This window comes from Phycodurus eques, chromosome 5 (assembly GCF_024500275.1).
Source record: "Phycodurus eques isolate BA_2022a chromosome 5, UOR_Pequ_1.1, whole genome shotgun sequence".
Lineage (NCBI taxonomy): Eukaryota > Metazoa > Chordata > Actinopteri > Syngnathiformes > Syngnathidae > Phycodurus > Phycodurus eques.
This window is the reverse complement of record NC_084529.1, coordinates 9,975,137-9,995,313: the sequence shown is the minus strand read 5'-3', so window position 1 is coordinate 9,995,313 and position 20,177 is coordinate 9,975,137. Positions and strand designations below refer to the sequence as shown.

Below are 20,177 nucleotides of genomic sequence, written 5' to 3'. Positions count from 1 at the left end.
AGCCAGATGAGGTGGCTGGTGCATCTGATTCGGATGCCTCCTGGACGCCTCCCTGGTGAGGTGATCCGGGCACGTCCCACCGGGAGGAGACCCCAGGGACGACCCAGGACACGCTGGAGAGACTCCGTCCTTCGGCTGGCCTGGGAACGCCTCGGGATCCCCCCGGAAGAGCTGGATGCAGCGGCTGGGGAGAGGGAAGTCTGGGCTTCCATGCTGAGGCTGCTGCCCCCTCGACCCGACCTCAGATAAGTGAAGGAAAATGGATGTTTTTTTTCCCATATGAGATGATGGTGTTTCATTATGTTCTGAAGTGCAATGTTTCATTTCTTTATTTCAAAATTATTGATATCCTTGGTTGAAAATGAAAACATTTTCAATTACGGAATGTAGCCTCAGTCTTGACTGGCTTATTGTAGCCTGTTCTCTATTTGTATTCTCATTGTAATGCAACGCTGCCAGGGACTATCTTAGACAGAACAAAATAATAATGTAATAATGAAATATGTACATTATAATAAAGAAAGAAATGGGTCGAACATTTTAAGTTTGAGTCACAAGTAACCATACCTGCACAACATTCTAATATTTAGATATATCACATTCTTAGGCGGGAATCTAAGAATCGCACTGTGGAACGCCTCGAGTGAGGAGGTCTGAGCTTTGCAATGTCCTCCAGGACTGTCTTCTTGGTCAGCTCCTTCTCCAGGTGATAGAATATAGGGGTCTCTGAAAGACAAGACAAAAAAAAAAAAAAGGAACAAGGGTCGTTTTATATTTTCAAGTACTGTAATTTCTTGTGTATAATGTGCACCCATTTGTGCACCCCCAAAGTTGACCTCAAAATTCAGGAAAACCCTTCAACCTATGTATAATGCATTTTTACAATGCATGATTTTGCTTCTACCCGTATGATCAAAACATTATCTGTATTTTGTTAGTTTTTTCAAGTAATTATTCTGAAGTTAAGCACTTTATTTGAACACATTTTCTATTTACTTGCTCTTATTTTGAAATTCACAGCCCTACTTTTATTTAGTAAATGAGACAACGCAGTTGTGCTCATGTTTGATGACCAAGGCAGAATTCGTAAGATGTGTACAATTCTTTAAATAAAAAATAAAGGACAAGGCGAAATACATTTAATTTTATTTTAATGTGATTCAAATTAAACTGTCAAGCATTTCAGAAAAGCATTATTAAACAAAACATAACCATAAAGAAATTAATGATGGTTGTTGTTCAGTCATCAGTCGTATCAAAAGAAATAAATACAAAAAAATTCACTAATTCTGCCTGGGTATATAAACTTATGAGCACAACTGTACGTATATGCAGTCATATGTACCGTTGTCATATTGGAATGGTTACACGTTTTTCATTACCACTAGGTGGCATACTAGAATGAAAGTGTAAAGCTTTTTCATACCTTCAAGATGTCAGCATACATTTATAAAATGTGAAAGGTAGAGGAGAAAATTAAAAAGACTGTATAATGCGCACTATTGACTTTTGACAATTTTTGGGGAAAGAAATGTGCATTATACACGAGAAATTACGGTATATGTTGATATAGAATTTTTACCATAAGCAATTTTTCTTTGTCTTGAAGCATTACGTACTAATTAATGAATCTTCATTTAATCTCATAATCATTGCCAATGAAAAGGATTATAGTTATTCTGTGCAACCATTTCAATGAAAACAAACCTGCTGATAGACATTTACTCTTGTCAGTCATTGGCTGAATTGGGTGTAGGCATTGTGGGAATTATGGGTCATGAGTATGAAGAGCCTGTATATGATTCAGAGGGGAGGTCCACTTTGCCATTCATTCTGGCCGAGGTTTTGATGATGCCGCAGTCCAATAAAGGTGGTTGGCAGTCCTTTTTATTGCTGAGCGTTTCAATCTTCTTTGTGATTCCTTCAAGTAAGTACAATAACATTAACCGACGATCAAAAGTGTGTGTGGATCATAAGTCTAAAAGGGAGTTTCTCTATACAAAATTCATTCCTGTTCAACCACTTGACAAAAACAGGGTAAACAAAACAACCATTAACACCCTGTTGGAGGTCTCAAGCTGGACATGAAACTGACCTTCTTGTTATAAAGCTGAAGCACTAACTAATTGCATCACACACAATATTTTGTTTGAGCTTCGTCATCGCGATGTACTTGTGCCCAAGTCACATCGTAAGTTCTGCTACGATGTTGATGTTCTAAAATATAGTGAATCAACTGTAATATTAAACGTGACCAGCAGAGAGACCTGTTTGGACATGCTAATAGAGAGAATGTACACTTGCTGCATTTCCTATTCCACTCTTCAGAATGAAACTAGGCAGGCACGCAGCAGCTGTGTGAGTGCACAGGTGCGTTTAGGGACACTCCATAAATGAGAGTGAATGTATTCTTTTGTAATACTGTACATAATTGTAAACATGGATAACTAGGAAAACTTATTTGTATCAGAATGCTTTAGTTAAAGAGTAGATAAAGTATTTTGTTACTGTAGTCAGCCACAGCTGCGAGGAATGCAAAATGATCAGTCCTTTCACCATTGTTCCTGTCGTACTGTGTTGCGCGTTTTTATTTGCACATTAAGGACAAAAGTCCTGTTTTTGATTTAATTCCCAATTTTAAAAAAAGACATTCAAGAAACACGTTTTTCCTCATAATTTGGCAATTGTAGGATAAAAGCTGCAGCTAGCTATTAGTATGGACTGAATGGGTGGCAACATGGGGAAATGAAATGCCAGTATTTTGAGGGTAGTAGCCCATCAGAAAAATATTGAGGGAAAAAAAAACAACAACAACTATGAACTAGTTCGTTTTTGGACCAATGAACTTACTTCAAAATTTTTAATTATGAACTATGATCTGAACAAGTTTATTTTTGGAGCAATAAACTGAACTTTGAACAAGTTCGTGCAGAAAATGAACATTCTCAACCCTGACCCTGTATTATTTCACATCTCAATAATACATATCACAGGTTAAGGGAAAAAATAAAATAAAATCGCAATGTCATTTTTCCCCCCAATGTCGTGCAGCCCTAACTAGTACTTAATCAATACACCAACTTGAAAAACAAGAGCTATACCTTTTTCCATATGACAAACATCAAAATTGCATGATGTTATTGTCCCTTAAAAAAATTCTGAATTTGAGGATGATGATATAATCAACCTCAATGCCATGTTCATTCAACAGCTTCAGAATCTTCCACAGGCATTTCTTCTCCATGTGGTAGCTCCTGCCAACACCTGTTGCTCTTAAAAACATATAGTTTTATAGTATTTAAAATGTCCAATTGGAAAAACAGAAAAAAAAAATTATGGAAAATCACTCCACCTACCTGAACAAACTGCTGATCAATTACAGTGTTTGTCTCGAGGTCCATCAAAGTATAACTTCCATATTTTGCAGTGTCCTGGAAACACAATTTGCAATAGATGGCAGTTATTTGTTTATGATAATATTCTTATTACTGTGGAACCTCACATTACGAACTTATTTGGTTTCATGACCCCGTTTGCAACACGAAAGATTTTATTTATTTTTTTAAACCTGTCCTGTTCAGCTGCATGGCCTTGCAGAATGGTGGATCTGTATGCCTTTGTGCTGGAACAGTTTTGCTATGCAACAGGGGAGTTTGAAATACTCCCTCTGCATATTTTTTTTAGTTGGTTTTAGGGGACATACAGAGGGACAGGGTGAACAAGGGGTGAAAACCACAGCAGAACAATAGTGAGACAGTCTGGATATTTGAACACAACAATAACAGTTACAACAGTTATTTGTAGATTGGGGGGAGGGGGAACACCGGGTGCGGACATGCAATAACGAACCAAGAGAACCAGATAAGAGAGGACAGAAAAGGGCAGGACAGGATGTGGGAAAATGAGCAAGGCAGTGCTACTGTCGAGTGGTGCGGTGGGATTATATTTTTAGTGTCTAAACACCTGTGAGTTGATATGTTAGTATAACCTCTGTTATTAGTGATTCCATCACAAGTAATTAAGGTCTATAATGTTTCTATCGAACTTATTAGTAGACTTTACGAAGATCTGATTGGTATCAGCTGATAATTAGCATTTTATGCTGATCGGATTTCATGTCATAATTCGCCGATCCAATCAATGACGTAATCGATCGGCTCCGCACAAGACATTTAACTCTGCATCGCCGTTGCGTATGAATCCAAAAACTAGTTTATTTTTAGCCTTGTCACGTGTCTTGTGACGCAGTACTGTAACTATCTATTTATCTGAAGGTCAGAGTGTTACAATTTATTAATGGTGCGGCTAATGCCGCAGCTAAAAAAAAAAAAAAAGTAGCAGGCTAACAAATGGATGCTGAAGGAAAATATGTTGTTGAACGGGATCAGTTAATTGACTTTCTCCCTGCAGTAACAGTTGATGAAGTGCGCGGCGCCAGAGGAAGACAAACGTGAGTGGCAAGAGAAACGTACTGATTATGATGACATGGAGAAGTTGTGATTTGGCCCGACAAGAGGCCCTAGGAGACTGGTCTTAACTACTGGAAAGTTCATGTGGTTAGTGGTTGAGGAAGCACACGCCCCGGAACATAAAAGTTATGTGTCAATGCTGTACAAGCGGCGCTTTTGGTGGCACCCTGATCTTCTGCGTAAGGTAAAAGATTTTTTTGTTTTTTGTGATATATGTCTAGATTTCAGTGTTGGTCCTACAACAAAAAGGGAACTGCAACACACTGAGATGGGCCGATGCCGAATGATGTGGTGGTAATGAACTGAACCGACAATGGTGGTCCCAGTCCAAGGCATAAGGTACTTATTAATGATTGTCAACACTTTTTCTGGATGGCCCAAAGCCTATCCTTGTGCAAAAGAAGACGCGCCGTCTGTCGTCAAAGCGCTGGTTAACCATTATATCCCGACACGAGTTTCCACAAGTAATCAGATCGGACAAGTGTTTCTACGTGTCACAGACACGTCCCACGCAGGCCTGTGTTGTAGGAAAAAAACGTGGACTAAGTGTGAATGGTATAAATATTCTGTGTGATACGTTTTATAAATTGTGTACACAATATAAAGTAAACCCTAAAACTTTGATGAATAAAATTATATGAATATATATGTAAATATGCACTTTAAAGGGTACCCTTTAAATAAGGTATATGTATTGTATGTATACATAGGTATGCATACGATATTCTGGAAGAAAATTAAATAATAGATAAATTAACGCGTGTGCCCGGCGGATGTGATCAAGGCAGAGTGGCGTCGTGACTTTCTACTTCCGGGTCAGCAGAGCGGCTCTGCGTGCCCGGATAACAGCCTGAAAACAGTACCGGATGTTTTTGGTGTCAGAAAACGCTTCGGAGTTTGAATGAATGGCATGCAAGTTGGACGACTGGTTAGAGTGTCTGCTTCACAGTTCTCAGGACCGGGGTTCAATCCCCGCTTGTGTGGAGTTTGCATGTTGTCCCCGTGTCTGTGTGGGTATTCTCCGGGCACTCCGGTTTCCTCCCACATCCCAAAAACATGCATGGTGGGTTTATTCACAACTCTAAATTACCCGTAAGTGTGAATGTGTGTGCAAATAGTTGTTTGTTTGTATGTGCCCTGCAATTGGCTGGCAACCAGTTCAGGGTGTACCCAGCCTCCTGCCCGATGATAGCTGGGATGGGCTCCAGCACTCCCGCGACCCTCGTGAGGAGAAGCGGCTCAGAAAATGGATGGATGGATGCTTAGAGAGCACTTGAAATGATAGAGGATCGTGAGAAGCACATTAAAGCAATGGCTTTAGTCTTGTTTGTGCCGAGAAGAGCAGCTTTGACATAAGTTGCAAAGTAATGAAAGATGTGTTAACTTGTGTGTCAGAGGGAATAATTTTTCGTTTTTACGGAGTGGCACACAAGTAAGCGGCTGGAAGACTGAAATTGGGAATATACAGAGTCTGTAATTTTTGTAAGTAGATATACATAGAAGTTCCTGTTTGTGGCAAACCGGATTAAGAAAATTACGCAAGGGACACCAGTCAACTAAAGACATCCTTACAATATTGAGTTGATACAGTATAGTGACTATTAATACAGCATAGTGAATGCAATCCTTTCCATTCACAGAACTGGGCGGATGTGCCAGAGGTATCAAGTGAGTTGCTGCATACGCCATGAGACTGTGCCTAATTTGCATCATGTACACGTTTCATAACAAAACAGAGCTTTTTTGTAACCTGAATTGTTCGTAAACAGAGTCGTTTGTAACCCAAGTTTCTACTGTAGTTCTAGTCAACATTTCCTACTCATCACATTTCAAGAGCAAATACCTGACGAGTCGGCCCTCATGTCACCACCAAGCTTAGCTTTTCTTTTTGGTGCAGCTGCTGCAGCATCACATCCTGCTTAATCTTCCATGTGTGGATAATAACTAACTCAATGAACATTCTGGCATGCCAACGGAAGGTGTTGAACCGAAAAGCTTGCAAATCCGTCGCTTTGAACACCTGATGGCAGAAAAAAAAACAATATGGATGTGACTACAAACATCGTTTTACTCATTATTCACTTACTCTATGGCCTTTGATGAAAGAAGCTCCACTGATGTACACTGCCGCAGAAAGCTGCAAGTTTCCAGCTGGTGTGTCCATAAGAGGCTGGCTTTTCCAACTTTGGAAGTACTCACAACAGGTGCACAGTTGTATTTTGATAAATGTCTCTTGTCTTTTGATTTAAACTAAGGGTGGGTAAAAATATCAATTGATCAATGCATTGCAATTTTAAATTTTTCAATTCAATATCGAAATGTGCAAATCTGCTGAATCGATTCACCTCCTGGCCACTGTGAGGCGCTTTGCGCGTGGTTCGCGTTGTATGGACGAAAGCCAAACAATGGCTACTGAAGCAAATAGTGGCTGCAGGAGCAGCGTGAAGCGAGCGACTTCTACTTTTAAAATGATGTTTGGGGTCATTTTGGATTCCCCTGTAAATCCAGAACACAGAAATGAACAACAGACACTCGAACCGCGATACGCAATTCCAACACGAAAACATGCCAGAAGTCACCGTCCCGGAACTGTACACGGAGTTAATACAGCGGTTTTGGAGTCATTGAAGTCGACAGAAAGAGCGACTGACCCCTACGTACGTAACTTCCCATTTCATTTCTAACGAGCGGGAATTTGTGTGAAATGTTCTGCAGACTAGAGCCCCCTACACTGAAGCCATACAGAGAGAGCGCAATATAGCGAACTTGTTGACAGACGCAATTAATGAATGTTTGATGAAGGTTTAACAAAGTACCGGTACTGGCTTGTCTCACAATGCTGCAAACATGTTACTTCATAAGGTTTAACTTAAACACCCTACAAATAATAATAGTAACCCTACTTTTAAAAAAAAAACAAAAAAAACAAAAGGTCAAATAAATAAGTATAGGTGCACATGTTTTAACTTTTGTACTCCATATGAACAAATAAGTTATTGTGCATTTTGTTATTACAATTTTTACGAGCAAATAAAAAATTTAGGTTTACATGCACTTTACCTTTTCACGCTTTATGCACAACTGCCATATTTTTTACTTTTGTACTGCATATATACAAACAAGTTATGTGCAAATTTTTATTTTCAGATGTTTTATTGCTTAAAAAATGTAATGTGACATTTTTACATGGCATCAAAAATAAATATTTAAAAATTGTCAAAATCTACTTTTATTTGTGTATTTTTACTCCTTACTGAATCGATATCGAAACATTTAAATCATTACCGAATTGAATTGCAACGCTAAAGAATCAATATTGAGTCGACTCGCAACCTAAAGAATCTAAATTGAAACGAATCATGAGGTTCTTAACGCCCAGCTCTAGTTTAAACAGTGCATGGATGCTTGCATACAGGACACATTTCGAAAAGCTGCAGTAGACAGTCCTCGAAGACGATGTATTTTATTATGTCGTGTGTGGAGGTACTTGGAGAATCCCTGCAGGTAAAGGGGAAAAAAAAGCTGAAATTCCCAACTGTCATTTCAGGAGAAAAAACAAGGAGCCTAAAAATAATTTTAGTAACTCACGACATAGATGTTGACTCGGTCAAAGCTGTCACAGAGTTTTCAGAATCATAGGTTAAGTCCAGTCCAACAGAAGCATTTACTGTGCTGTGCATGAGAGAATCCTCATCCTCTTCCTCCTGAGGCCATCTCTTAGATGCTGGCCCTATTGGTGTGGAGCTTAGAACATGAAGCGGCTCTTTAAAAGCAGCAGTGGACATGCCAAAATCCTCAGAAGACATTGTAGTTTGGACAACTGTAACAAAATTAGTGGAATATCATAGCAGCACTGTCTCTGTGCAAACATTGCAACAGTTTTGAGTAATTTGACTGAAATCAAACTACACTCTGGACTAACACTAACCTCTACTTTTGTAATGTGGTTGAAGACTCCTCATTGACAGTTGTGTGCCAACGCTGCATTTCTTTGGTGGCTCGGTCTGACATCCAACATCTCTTGTTGCTGGCAACTGTTTACTGTCCTATGCAATAAAAAAGAAAGGCATAAGAAACTCAGTTTTCGTAAAATATTTATTGAGTGCATTAAAATGCATAAGAATTGCCTCCCATTGCTCTGTACAGAGCCTCAGGTGGGAGTATTGTTCGGAATTAAATTAATTTGCATGACACATGCCTGCGACCCTCGTAAATAAGCAGTACAGAAAATGGATAGATGGACTTAAAATTGTAAAAGCCCTTATTGTTGAGGTTTTCTCAGGTTGTAAGTAATTTATAGTCAAACAAAAAGTTTTTTTTAGTGCCAAACTAGACTAATTAGCGAGGCCAAACGCCACTTGGTTAATTTATATATATTAAAAAAGGACAACATTTTTTAAAATGTCACACGGCAATTTGAAATTGTTATTCACTCGCAAGCAAAACAAACGTATTAAATAAAATGTCTGAATTGCTTGGCAGCGTGTGCGATGAATGCAACTGCGGTCAAGCCAGCCGCCCCTAATTTTGTTCATACTCGGCATTACGGTAATAGGTCGCCAACTCGCGGCGAAGCCACCTTCAAAATAAAAGCTTCCCAATAATACGGACGTCAGTACTCTTGGGTTAAGGAATGCAACCAGCAGAGTTAATTTGAATCTTGAGATACATTAAAAAAAAATTACTTATTTGATATCTTAGGAAAAATAAATGGTAATGGACTGCACTTATATAGCGCTTTATCTACATCATCATATTTTGCTATCATTACCCCTGACTGAAAATATCTGTTAAATCTTTTTAATGAGATATCGCAACACCGGTCACGTTCTGGGGGAAACTACACCATCCCAGGTATCCAACAAAAGTGGTCCCACCAAAATCTGATGTCCATCCATTTTCTACCGCTTATCCAAGTTTGGGTCGCGGGGGCAGTAGCTTTAGCAGGGACGCCCAGACTTCCCTCTCCCCAGACACTTCATCCAGCTCTTCCGGGGGGATCCCGATGTGTTCCCAGGCCAGCCAAGAGACGTAGTCGTAGTCCTGGGTCGTCCCCGGGGTCTCCTTCCGGTGGGACGTTCCCGGAACACCTCACCAGGGAGGCGTACGGGAGGCATACGAAGCAGATGCCCCAGCCACCTCATCTGGCTCCTCTCAATGCGGAGGAGCATCGGCTCGACTGTGAGCTCCTCCCGGATGACCGAGCTTCTCACCCTATCGCTAAGGGAGAGCTTGGATACTCATTCCGGCCGCTTGCATCCAGGATCTCATTCTTTCGGTCACGACCCACAGCTCGTGACCACAGTTGAGGGTAGGAACGTAGATCGACCGGTAAATTGAGAGCTTCGCCTTTTGGCTGAGCTCATTCTTTACCACAACGAACCGATACAAAGTTGGCATCACTGCAGACGCTGCACCGATCCGCCTGTTGATCTCCCGTTCCATTCTTCCCTCACTCGTGAACAAGACCCCAAGATACTTGAACTCCTCCACTTGGGGCAGGATCTCATCCCTGACCTGGAGAGGGCACGCCACCCTTTTCCGACTGAGGAACATGGTCTCATATTTGGAGGTGCTGATTCTCATCCCAGCAGCTTCACACACGGTTGCGAACTGCTCCAGTGAGAGTTGGAGATCACAGCTTGATGAAGCCAACAGAACCACATGCTCTGCAAAAAGCAGAGATGCAATACTGAGGCCACCAAAACGAACCCACTCTACGCTTCGGCTGCGCCTAGAAATTCTGTCCATGAAAGTTATGAACAGAATCGGTGACAAAGAGCAGCCTTGGTGGAGTCCAAACCTCACCGGAAACGAGTCCGACTTACTGCCGGCAATGCGGTAAACTCTGACACCGGTCCTACAAGGACCGAACAGCCCGTATCAGGGGGTTCGCTACCCCATACTCTCGAAGCACCCCCCACAGGACTCCCTGAGGTACACGGTCAAACGCCTATTCCAGGTCCACAAAACACATGTAGACTTGTTGGGCAAACTCCCATCCACCCTCGAGGACCCTCCCGAGGGTACAGAGCTGGTCCACCGTTCCACGGCCAGGACAAAAACCACATTGCTCCTCCTGAATTTGAGATTCGACTTCACGACGAACCCTCCTCTCCAGCACCCCCGAATAGACCTTACCAGGGAGGCTGAGGAGTGTGATCCCCCTGTAGTTGGAACACACCCTCCGGTCCCCCTTCTTAAAAAGGGGGGCCCCACCCCAGTCTGCCAATCCAGACGCACTGTCCCCGATGTCCACGCGATGTTGCAGAGGTGTGTCAACCAGGACAGCCCCACAACATCCAGAGCCTTTAGGAACTCCAGGCGAATCTCATCCACCCCTGGGGCCTTGCCACCGATGAGCTTTTTCATCACCTCGGTGACCTCAACCACAGAGATAGGAGAGCCCGCCTCAGAGAACCCAGACTCTGCTTCCTCATGGGAAGGCGTGTCGGTGGAATTGAGGAGGTCTTTTAAGTATTCTTCCCACCGACTCACAACGTCCCGAGTTGAGGTCAGCAGCGCCCCAACCCCACTCCACACAGTGTTGATGGTGTGCTGCTTCCCCCTCCTGAGACAGCGGATGGTGGACCAGAATTTCCTCGAAGCCGCCCGGCATCCTTCTCCATGGCCTCACCGAACTATTTTGCTTCAGCGACCACCAAAGCTGCATTCCGCTTGGCCAGCCGGTACCCATCAGCTGCCTCAGGAGTCTCACAGGCCAAAAAGGCCCGATAGGACTCCTTCTTCAGCTTGAAAGTATCCCTCACCGTTGGTGTCCACCAACGAGTTCGGGGATTGCCGCCACGGCAGGCACCGACCACAGCTCCGATCCGTCGCCTCAGCAATGGAGGCGTGGAACATGGTCCACTCGGACTCGATTTCCCCGCCTCCCCCGGAACATGAGCAAAGTTCTGTTGGAGGTGGGAGATGAAACTCCTTCTGACAGGGGATTCTGCCAGACGTTCCCAGGAGACCCTCACAATACGTTTGGGCCTGCCACGTCGGATCGGCATCTTCCCCCACCATCGGAGCCAACTCACCACCAGGTGGTGATCAGTTCACAGCTCTGCCCCTCTCTTCACCCGAATGAAGAACACATGTGGCCGCAAGTCCGATGACACGACCACAAAGTCGATCATCGAACTGCAACCTAGGGTGTCCTGGTGCCAAGTGCACGTGTGGGCACTCTTGAACATGGTGTTCGTTATGGACAATCCGTGATGAGCACAGAAGTCCAATAACAGAACACCGCTCGGGTTCTGATTGGGGGGGCCGTTCCTCCCAATCACGCCCTTCCAGGTCTCAGTGTCATTGCCCACGTGAGCATTGAAGTCCCCCAGCAGAACGGAGGAGTCCCCAGCAGGAGCGCTCTCCAGCACCCCCTCCAAGGACTCCAAAAAGGGTGGGTACTCTGAACTGCTGTTTGGTGCATAGGCACAAACAACAGTCAGGACCCGTCCCCCCACCCGAAGGCGGAGGGAGGCTACCCTCTTGTCCGCAGAGGTGAACCCCAACGTACAGGCGCCCAGCCAGGTGGCAATAAGTATACCCACACCTGCTCGGCACCTCTCACCGTTGGCAACTCCAGAGTGGAAGAGAGTCCAACCCCTCTCGAGAGGACTGGTACCACAGCTCAAGCCGTGTGTGGAGGCGAACCCGACTATATCTATCAGGGGTAATGAAAGCAACATATGCAGTTTTCAGAGATTTCTATTTTGAAATACAATATTAGATCTTCATCAAACCTCTTTTCGTGGAGTCCTTGGTGGTCTGTCACACAGATCTGGACTTGTCTTGCGATACCAATGGGATTATGTTGGGGTGGCTTTGGCTCAGTCGGTAGAACAGGTTCAAATGCCTGCTACGACTGTCCCCATGTCGAAGTGTCCTTGGGCAAGACACTGAACCCTAATTTTCTCCCAGTGGGCCTGACAGTGCCTCGCATGGCAGCAGTCGCCCATTGGTTTATGAATGTATGTGTTAATGTGAGGCTTTGTAAAGCGCTTTGGGCACTGTGATGATGTAGATAAAGCGCTATATAAGTGGAGTCCATTTCCATTTATCTTTCCTAAGATATCAAATAAAGTAATTTTTTTAATGTATGTATGTACTGTATTTCAAGATTCAAATTAACTTTGCTGGTTGCATTCCTAAACCGAAGAGCACTGACGTCTGTATTATTGGGAAGCTTTTATTTTGAAGGTGGCTTCACCGCAAGTTGGCGACCTATTACCGTAATGCCTAGTATGAAAAAAATTAGGGGCGGCTGGCTTGACTGCTACTTTTCGAGGAGGCTGGCTTGACCGCAGTCAATTTTGTTCATACTAGGCATTACGGTAATAGGTCGCCGACTCGCGGCGAAGCCACGTTCAAAATAAAAGCTTCCCAAAGCCAAAGCCACACCAACATAATCCCATTGGTATCGCAAACAAGTCCAGATCTGTGTGACAGACCACCAAGGACTCCACGAAAAGAGGTTTGATGAAGATCTGATATTGTATTTCAAAATGTCTGAAAACTGCATATTTTGCTGTCATTACCCCTGACTGAAAAAATCTGTTAAATCTTTTTAATGAGATATCGCAACACCGGTCCAGTTCTGGGGGACACTACAAATGAGGTCCCATCCAAATCTGATGTGGTATTTCAAAATAAAAGTCCCCTGAAATTGGTATATTTCACTGTCATGATCATGGATTTCAATTTTTTTTTTAAAGAAAATCTAAGTTATCACAACACCAGTCCAGTTCTGGGGGACTCTACACCACCCCAGGTCTCCAACAAAAGCGGTCCCATCAAAATCTGATGTGGCATTTCAAAATAAAAGTCAACTCATATTGGTATATTTCACTGTCATGCCGGTAAATCGAGATCTTCGCCTTTCGGCTTAGCTCCTTCTTTACCACAACGGACCGATACAAAGTGCGCATCACTGCTGACGCTTCACCGATCCGCCTGTTGATTTCCCGTTCCATTCGTCCCTCACTCTTGAACAAGACCCCAGGGTACTTGAACTCCTCCCACTTGGGGCAGGATCTCATCCCCGACCTGGAGAGGGCACGCCACCCTTTTCCGACTGAGGACCATGTTCTCAGATTTGGAGGTGCTGATTCTCATCCCAACAGCTTCCCACTCGGTTGCGAACTGCTCCAGTGAGAGTTGGAGATCACGGCTTGATGAAGCCAACAAAACCACATGCTCTGCAAAAAGCAGAGCTGCAATACTGAGGCCACCAAAACAGACCCTCTCTACGCCTCGGCTGCGCCTAGAAATTCTGTCCATGAAAGTTATGAACAGAATTGGTGACAAAGAGCAGCCTTAGTGGAGTCCAACCCTCACCGGAAACGAGTCCGACTTACTGCCGGCAATGCAGAACAAACTCTGACACCGGTCGTACAAGGACCGAACAGCCCGTATCAGGGCATTCGGTACCCCATACTCCCGAAGCACCCCCCACAGGACTCCCCGAGGTACACGGTTGAACGCATTTTCCAAGTCCACAAAACAAGACTGGTTGGGAAAACTCCCATCCACCCTCGAGTACAGAGCTGGTCCACCATTCCACAGCCAGGACAAAAACCACACTGCTCCTCCTGAATCTCCTCTCCAGCACCCCCGAATAGACCTTACCAGGGAGGCTGAGGAAAGTGATCCCCCTGTAGTTGGAACACACCCTCTGGTCCCCCTTCTTAAACAGGGGGACCACCACCCCAGTCTGCCAATCCAGAGACACAGTCCCCGATGTCCATGCGATGTTGCACAGGCGTGTCAACCAGGACAGCCCCACAACATCCAGAGCCTTTAGGAACTCCGGGTGAATCTCATCCAACCCCGGGGCTCTTCCACCGAGGAGCTCAAACCCAGAGATCGGAGAGCCCGCCTCAGAGAACCCACACTCTGCTTCCTCATGGGAAGGCGTGTCGGTGGAATTGAGGAGGTCTTCGAAGTATTCTCCCCACCCACTCACAACGTCCCGAGTCTAGGTTAGCAGCGCCCCATCCCCACTATACACAGTGTTGGTGGTGCACTGCTTTCCTCTCCTGAGACGCCGGATGGTGGACCAGAATTTCCTCGAAGCCGTCCGGAAGTCTTTCTCCATGGCCTCACCGAACATGGGGGGAACTCCTCCTATGTTTCAGCAACCACCAGATCTGCCAGCCGGTAGCCATCAGCTGCCTCAGGAGTCCCACGGAACAAAAAGGCCCGATAGGACTCCTTCTTCAGCTTGACGGCATCCCTCACCGTTGGTGTCCACCAACGAGTTCGGGGATTGCCGTCACGACAGGCAACGACCACCTTACGGCCACAGCTCCGATCGGTCGCCTCAGCAATGGAGGCGCGGAACATGGTCCACTCGGACTCGATTTCCCCCACCTCCCCCGGAACATGAGCAAAGTTCTGTCGGAGGTGGGAGTTGAAACTCCTTCTGGCAGGGGATTCTGCCAGATGTTCCCAGCAGACACAATATGTTTGGGCCTGCCACGCCGGATCGGCATCTTTGCCCACCATCTGAGCCAACTCACCACCAGGTGGTGATCAGTTGACAGCTCTGCCCCTCTCTTCACCAGAGTGTCCAAGACATGCTGCCGACCTGGGGTGGTGTAGAGTCCCCCAGAACTAGTCTGGTGTTGTGATAACTAACAGATTTTTTTTTTAAAGAATTTTTGAAATCCGTGATCATGACAGTGAAATATACCAATATGAGTTGACTTTTATTTTGAAATGCCACACAGATTTTGATGGGACCGCTTTTGTTGGAGACCTGGGGTGGTGTAGTGTCCCCAAGAACTGGTCTGGTGTTGTGATAACTAACAGATTTTTTTTAAAGAATTTTTGAAATCCGTGATCATGACAGTGAAATATACCAATTTCAGTTTACTTTTATTTTGAAATGCCACATCAGATTTTGATGGGACCTCTTTCGTTGGAGACGTGGGGTGGTGTAGTGTCCCCCAGAACTGAACTGGTGTTGTGATAACTCACAGATTTTGTTAATGAATTTTTTAAATCCATGATCATGACTGAAATATACCAATTTCAAGAGTCTTTTCTTTTGAAATGCCACATCAGATTTTGATGGGACCGCTTTTGTTGGAGACCTGGGGTGGTGTAGTGTCCCCCAGAACTGGACTGGTGTTGTGATAACTAACAGAATTTTTTTAATTAATTTTTGAAATCCGTGATCATGACAGAGAAATATACCAATATGAGTTGACTTTTATTTTGAAATGCCACACAGATTTTGATGGGACCGCTTTTGTTGGAGACCTGGGGTGGTGTAGTGTCCCCCAGAACTGGACTGGTGTTGTGATAACGAACAGATTTTTTTTTAAAGAATTTTTGAAATCCGTGATCATGACAGTGAAATATACCAATTTCAGTGGACGATTATTTTGAAATGCCACATCAGATTTTGATGGGACCGCTTTTGTTGGAGATTTGTGGTGATGTAGTGTCCCCCAGAACTGGATTGGTGTTGTGAAAACTAACAGATTTTTTAAAATAAATTTTTGAAATACGTGATCATGACAGTGAAATATACCAATTTCAGTGGACTTTTATTTTGAAATGCCACATCAGATTTTGATGGCACCTCTTTTGTTGGAGACTTGTGGTGGTGTTGTGTCCCCCAGAACTGGAGTGGTGCTGTGATAAGTAACAGATTTTGTTTTTATGAATTTTTGAAATCCGTGATCATGACAGTGAAATATACCAATTTCAAGAGTCTTTTATTTTGAAATGCTACATCAGATTTTGATGGGACCGCTTTTGTTGGAGACCTGGGGTGGTGTCGAGTCCCCCAGAACTGGACTGGTGTTGTGATAACTAACAGATTTTGTTTTAAAGAATTTTTGAAATCCGTGATCATGACAGCGAAATATACCAATTTCAGTGGACTTTTAATTTGAAATGCCACCTCAGATTTTGATGGGACCTCTTTTGTTGCAAACCTGGGGTGGTGTCGTGTACCCCAGAACTGGACTGGTGTTGTGATAACTAACAGATTTTTTTTATTTTTATTTTGAAATCCATGATCATGACAGTGAAATATGCATATTTCAGATGACTTTTATTTTGAAATGCCATATCAGATTTTGATGGGATCTCTTTTTTTGCAGACCTGGGGATGTGTAGTGTCCCCCAGAACTGGACCGGTGTTGCGATATTTAACAGATATTTTCAGTCAAGGGTAATGAAAGCAACATATGCAGTTTTCAGAGATTTTTATTTTGAAATACAATATCAGATCTTCATCAAACCTCTTTTCGTGGAGTCCTTGGTGGTCTGTCACACAGATCTGGACTTGTCTTGCGATACCAATGGGATTATGTTGGGGTGGCTTTGGTTCAGTAGGTAGAACAGGTTCGAATCCCTGCTACGACTGTCCGCATGTCGAAGTGTCCTTGGGCAAGACACTGAACCCTAATTTGCTCCCAGTGGGCATGGCAGCAGTCGCCCATTGGTTTATGAATGTGTGTGTGAATATGAGTCTTTGTAAAGCGCTTTGGCCACTGTGATGATGTTGCCATTTATTTTCCCTAAGATATCAAATAAAGTAATTATTTTAATGTATGTATGTAATGTATCTCAAGATTCAAATTAACTTTGACGGTTGCATTCCTTAACCGAAGAGCACTGACGTCCGTATTATTGGGAAGCTTTTATTTTGAAGGTGGCTTCGCCGCGAGTTGGCGACCTATTACCGTAATGCCTAGTATGAACAAAATTAGGGGCGGCTGGCTTGACTGCTACTTTACGAGTGGAGGCTGGCTTGACCGCAGTCAAAAACTCGGGGCGGCTGGCTTGACTGCTATTTTACGAGTGGAGGCTGGTTTGACCGCAGTTGAATGCATGAGCAGCATTAGTCAAACTCGTAGTCGTCACTGCACACGTTCAAGAAGCATAATGAGAACGTTTATCAATTTGAAAAACACACACTTCAGTGTTTGTAATATTATCAGGAAACGCCAGCAGAATACAAACCTGTTTATGAGAAGCTAGCAGTTAGCATAAATGGAACTACAATATTAAAACAAATAATAATAAAAATAAATCCATCAACTTCTGTATAATTCCGGTCTTATTGGACGAAAATCACGTTCAGCAGCGAACGGCTAACGGTCTATTAGCTAAAACTCATTAAAACACGCAATCTATCATGGACACTGTTGCAAAAACCAACAAAATAAACATTTTGTGCACTTACAAACGCCTTCTCCGCTGGTTCTCCGCGCAAAGTTGGAACTGCATCCGTTTTCAGGCTAAGTCTCCCAGCGAATCCCAATGTAAACTGTTTCAAGTTGTTGAAACAGTCAGGTTGGAAGTGGTTGGCACATACTAATACCTTTTTTGGGATGCCATCTGGGATATCTCCATCAAAAATGAATTTGAGCCACTCTACTCGTCTGTCCTGTTCTCCTGGGAGGTTAAGGAGTGATTTATGCGCATCCCTACAGCCAACAACAGAACATTTCTTGTAGTTCTTCGCCATTACTCTTTTTTTTTCTTTTTTTTCTTCTTTTCTTCTTCTTCTTCTTTTTCTTCGTCTTCTTCGTCTTCTTCTTCTTCTTCTTCTTCTTCTTCTTCTTCGTGTTAGTTTTTAAAAAAAAATTTTTTTGGGTGGGGTGGTTGAAAAACAACGTATTGGTGCATTACCGCCACCAACTGGTATGGAGTGCGGATCTTGAAAAAAAAAACACAAAACACCTAATAATAATGATAATATAATAATAATATAAAATTAACAAGGCCCAAACTATATCCTTAATCATTAATCTTTCAATTTCATCTGGTCACTTTCCAAAGGCCTGGAAATCTGCTATTGTTACCCCTGTCTTTAAATCCGGTGACTCAACTTCTCTGAATAACTACCGACCTATAAGCATTCTTCCGGCCATTTCCAAAGTTGCAGAAAAATGGGTGTCAGAGCAGATTGTCCATTATGTAAACAGCAGCTCCCCCTCTCTCCACGCCATGCACTTTGGTTTCAGATCCAAGCATTCCACTGAAATGGCTACATGCCTCTTCATTGAGAAAACAAAATCTTCTCTCGACAAGGGTGGAGTTGTAGGGGTGGTGTTCTTGGACCTCAGGAAAGCTTTCGATACAGTAAATCACTCTGTTCTTCTTACTAAGCTCTCAAAATGTAACTTCTCTCGCAAAGCTGTGAGCTGGATTGAATCATATCTGCATGACCGAACACAATCTGTATCAGTTAACAACTGCAGATCAGAGTCTCTTAGGCTAACCTCTGGAGTCCCTCAGGGATCAATATTAGGCCCCCTTTTATTTAGTCTTTATATCAACAATTTACCCACTGTTTGTTCTGAAGCAGAGTGCGTAATGTATGAAGATGACACGGTTTTCTTTGTTCATGGTCGCTCCAAAGATACTGTTGCTGCTAAACTCACTAATACAATGTCCTGTGTCACAACTTGGTTGCAGAAGTGCTGTCTACAGCTAAACGTTTCTAAAACTGTAGGCATGTATTTCACAAAGACAAATAGTGTATCACCTGACCCAGACATACTTGTTAATGGAGAAAAAAATGCAAATTGTCAGCCAATACAAATATCTTGGGTCAATAATCGATTCACAGCTTTCCTTTAAAGTCCATATTGACAAATTGTGTAAAAATATCAAATTAAACCTCGCAAATTTTCGTGCAATTCGAAATGAAATGTCAACTGAAGCCGCAAAAATTTACTTACATTCAATGATTCTTAGTCACTTTAACTATTGCATAACCAGTTGGTCCCAGGCTGGTCAGAATGCAAAAAAAACATTGGAAGTTTTGTACAAACAAGTAATTAAAGTGATGGATAAATAATCAAGGCACTATCATCACTGTCCAATTTTTAAAAAATACAGTCTTTTAAACTGGGACAGTCTTCACATATTTGCAGATTTAAATTTGATTTATAAAGTACTGCATGATTTGGAGGCTCTGTCAGAGGTGACTGTCTCATTCCTCTGCGCAGGAGCACTTTCAGCAGGAGCACTTTCAGTAAGTCAGCCTGGTCAGTGAGGAACGCTGGTAAGTGGAACTCAGTACACGAGGCGGTTAAACTGCTTACAACATACAAGGCCTTCACAAAAAAACTGAAAATGTGGCAAGTTAACACCGATAGCTGCAAACACTAAAAGACAAGTATGTTATGATGGGTTTTTTTGTTATGATCAAATGATTTGTGGTTTTATTCTCTCTTAATAGTGTAGTAAGTCTTTGATTATGTATCCTGTATTATATTGTCTTGTCGATGTATTTTACTGCTTTTTTACATCATGGCCAGGGGACTACAGATGAAAGCTAGCCTTCTGGCTAATTCTGGATTTTTTTAACCATGTGTATTTCATGTGTTTTATGAAATTGCATTGTCCCCTTTCAAATAAACTGATTAATAATAATAATACTTCTAATTACATCTATTTCTCTTAAAAATTGCAATAGTAAGTCATATTCCTTCATTTCTGAACTTTGTCTCCGAATGCTGTTCAGCCCAGTATGTCCACATTTCATTCTTGACATTATTCTTTCTTCCCTTGTTTTTTCCTGCTTGCCTCATTTCACCAACTTTCCTTTGTATTATGTAATGTCATCTTCTTTTCCTCTTACTCCCATTGGTTTTGCCACCTATTCATTGTTCTCTGTTTGATACCAGCCCTCATTTCTGTATTACTAAGTTGAATTCTCTTTGCTTCTTT

General features: G+C 42.9%; 1 long non-coding RNA gene across 3 annotated transcripts; it reads right to left on the bottom strand.

Moving 5' to 3' along the window:
• Positions 1-271: 271 nt before the first annotated feature.
• On the bottom strand, positions 272-18,012 carry LOC133403109 (uncharacterized). Of its 3 annotated transcripts, XR_009768609.1 has the most exons (9): positions 17,680-18,012; positions 8,398-8,515; positions 8,058-8,289; positions 6,815-7,967; positions 6,556-6,719; positions 6,313-6,489; positions 3,357-3,431; positions 1,708-3,272; positions 272-726 (listed from the first exon to the last, which is right to left on the bottom strand). It is a non-coding gene; the product is annotated as an uncharacterized LOC133403109 (long non-coding RNA). The 3 variants fall into 3 exon arrangements; XR_009768608.1 differs by lacking the exon at positions 272-726 and having other exon boundaries at positions 777-3,272; XR_009768610.1 differs by lacking the exon at positions 272-726 and having other exon boundaries at positions 777-3,272; positions 17,818-18,012.
• Between the last annotated feature and the right edge of the window lie 2,165 nt (positions 18,013-20,177).